We start from the raw sequence: 3909 nt of genomic DNA on the forward strand, positions 1-3909 counted from the left end.
CATTGTGGTGTTCCAGATGGCGTGAGTTGCGAAACTATTTCACATTGTTTCAAATGAAGACCAAACTCATAACTCAAATATTCGTCTCCACGATCAGATCGTAGAAACTTTATTTTTCTTGTTACGATGATTTTTCCACTTCACTCTGAAATTCTTTGAACTTTTCAACTATTTCAGACTTATGTTTCATCAAGTAGATATACCCATATCTGCTCAAATCATCTGTGAAGGTTAGAAAATAACGATACTTGCCACGAGCCTTAACACTCATCGGATCACATGCATCGGTATGTATTATTTCCAATAAGTCAGTAGCTCGTTCCATTGTTCCGGAGAACGGAGTTTTAGTCATCTTGCCCAAAAGGCACGGTTCGCAAGCATCAAATGATTCATAATCAAGTGATTCCAAAAACCCATCAGCATGGAGTTTCTTCACTCGCTTTTTACCGATATGACCCAAACGGCAGTGCCACAAATAAGTTGCACTATCATTATCAACTTTGCATCTTTTGGCATCAATATTATGATTATGTGTATCACTACGATCGAGATCCAATAAACTAATTTCATTGGGTGTATGACCATCGAAGGTTTTATTCATGTAAACAGAACAACAATTATTCTCTGACTTTAAATGAATAACCGTATTGCAATAAACATGATCAAATCATATTTATGCTCAACGCAAACGCCAAATAACATTTATTTAGGTTTAACACTAATCCCGAAAGTATAGGGAGTGTGCGATGATGATCATATCAATCTTGGAACCACTTCCAACACACATCGTCACTTCACCCTCAACTAGTTTCTGTTTATTCTGTAACTCCTGTTTCGAGTTACTAATCTTAGCAACCGAACAAGTATCAAATACTCAGGGGCTACTATAAACACTAGCAAGGCACACATCAACAATCTGTATATCAAATATACCCTTGTTCACTTTGCCATCCTTCTTATCCACCAAATATTCAGGGTATTTCGCTTCCAGTGACCATTTCCTTTGCAGTAGAAGCACTCAGTTTCAGGTTTGGTCCAGCTTTGGGCTTCTTCGTGGGAGTGACAACTTGCTTGTCATTCTAGTTGAAGTTCCCTTTCTTTCCCTTTGCCCTTTACTTGAAACTAGTGATCTTGTCAACCATCAACACTTGATGCTCTTTCTTGATTTCTACCTTCGTCGATTTCAACATCACGAAGAGCTCGGGAATCGTTTTCGTCATCCCTTGCATACTATAGTTCATCACAAAGTTCTACTAACTTGGTGATGGTGACTAGAGAATTCTGTCAATCACTATCTTATCTGGAAGATTAACTTCCACTTGATTCAAGCGATTGTAGTATCTAGACAATCTGAGCACATGCTCACTAGTTGAGCGATTCTCCTCCATCTTTTAGCCATAGAACTTGTTGGAGACTTCATATCTCTCAACTCGGGTATTTGCTTGAAATATTAACTTCAACTCCTGGAACATCTCATATGGTCCATGACGTTCAAAACGTCTTTGAAGTCCCGATTCTAAGCCGTTAAGCATGGTGCACTAAACTATCAAGTAGTCATCATATTGAGCTAGCCAAACGTTCATAACGTCTGCATCTGCTCCTGCAATAGGTTTGTCACCTAGCGGTGCATTAAGGACATAATTCTTCTGTGCAGCAATGAGGATAAACCTCAGATCACGGATCCAATCCACATCATTGCTACTAACATCTTTCAACTTAGTTTTCTCTAGGAACACATATAAAAAACATAGGGAAGCAACAACGCGAGCTATTGATCTACAACATAATTTGCAAAATACTACCAGGACTAAGTTCATGATAAATTTAAAGTTCAATTAATCATATTACTTAAGAACTCCCACTTAGATAGACATCCCTCTAATCTTCTAAGTGATTACGTGATCCATATCAACTACACCATGTCCGATCGTCACGTGAGATGGAGTAGTTTCAACGGTGAACATCAATATGTTGATCATATCTACTATATGATTCACGCTCGACCTTTCGGTCTCCGTGTTCCGAGGCCATATCTGTTATATGCTAGGCTCGTCAAGTTTAACCTGAGTATTCCGCGTGTGCAACTGTTTTGCACCCGTTGTATTTGAACGTAGAGCCTATCACACCCGATCATCACGTGGTGTCTCAGCACGAAGAACTTTCACAACGGTGCATACTCAGGGAGAACACTTCTTGATAATTTAGTGAGAGATCATCTTAAAATGCTACCGTCAATCAAAGCAAGATAAGATGCATAAAGGATAAACATCACATGCAATCAATATAAGTGATATGATATGGCCATCATCATCTTGTGCTTGTGATCTCCATCTTCGAAGCACCGTCGTGATCACCATCGTCACCGGCGCGACACCTTGATCTCCATCGTAGCATCGTTGTCGTTACGCCATCTATTGCTTCTACGACTATCGCTACCGCTTAGTGATAAAGTAAAGCAATTACAGGGCGTTTGCATTTCATACAATAAAGCGACAACCATATGGCTCCTGCCAGTTGCCGATAACTTCGGTTACAAAACATGATCATCTCATACAATAAAATATAGCATCACGTCTTGACCATATCACATCACAACATGCCCTGCAAAAACAAGTTAGACGTCCTCTACTTTGTTGTTGCAAATTTTACGTGGCTGCTACGGGCTTAGCAAGAACCGTTCTTACCTACGCATCAAAACCACAACGATAGTTCGTCAAGTTAATGTTGTTTTAACCTTCGCAAGGACCGGGCGTAGCCACACTCGGTTCAGCTAAAGTGAGAGAGACAGACACCCGCCAGTCACCTTTAAGCACGAGTGCTCGTAACGGTGAAACCAGTCTCGCGTAAGCGTACGCGTAATGTCGGTCCGGGCCGCTTCATCTCACAATACCGCTGAGCCAAAGTATGACATGCTGGTAAGCAGTATGACTTGTATCGCCCACAACTCACTTGTGTTCTACTCGTGCATATGACATCTACGCATAAAACCTGGCTCGGATGCCACTGTTGGGGAACGTAGTAATTTCAAAAAAATTCCTACGCACACGCAAGATCATGGTGATGCATAGCAACGAGAGGGGAGAGTAATGTCCACGTACCCTCGTAGACCGAAGCGGAAGCGTTATGACAATGCGGTTGATGTAGTCGTACGTCTTCACGATCCGACCGATCCAAGTACCGAACGTACGGCACCTCCGAGTTCAGCACACGTTCAGCTCGATGACGATCCCCGGACTCCGATCCAGCAAAGTGTCGGGGATGAGTTCCGTCAGCACGACGGCGTGGTGACGATGATGATGTTCTACCGGCGCAGGGCTTCGCCTAAACTCCGCGACGATATGACCGAGGTGGAATATGGTGGAGGGGGCACCGCACACGGCTAAGGAACGATCACGTAGATCAACTTGTGTCTTCTAGGGTGCCCCCCTGCCCCCGTATATAAAGGAGGGAGGGGGAGGTGCGGCAGGCCCCCAAGGGGTGCGCCTGGAGGAGTCCTACTCCCACCGGGAGTAGGACTCCCCCCTCTTGCCTTGGTGGAGAAGGAAAGGGGGAGGGGAAAGAGGAAAGGGGGGCGCCGCCCCCCCCTCCTTGTCCTATTCGGACTAGAGGGGGAGGGGGCGCGCGGCCTGCCCTGGACGGCCCTCCTCTTCTCCCTCATGGCCCATGTAGGCCCAATAACCCCCGGGGGGGTTTCGGTAACCCCCCGGTACTCCAGAAAAATCCCGGTTTCTCCCGGAACGTTTCCTATATCCAAATATAGGTTTCCAATATATCAATCTTTATGTCTCGACCATTTTGAGACTCCTCGTCATGTCCTGGATCACATCCGGGACTCCGAACAACCTTTGGTACATCAAAATATATAAACTCATAATAAAACTGTCATCGTAACGTTAAGCGTGCGGACCC

This window comes from Triticum aestivum, chromosome 5B (genome assembly GCF_018294505.1).
Source record: "Triticum aestivum cultivar Chinese Spring chromosome 5B, IWGSC CS RefSeq v2.1, whole genome shotgun sequence".
In the NCBI taxonomy this organism is placed as follows: Eukaryota; Viridiplantae; Streptophyta; class Magnoliopsida; order Poales; family Poaceae; genus Triticum; species Triticum aestivum.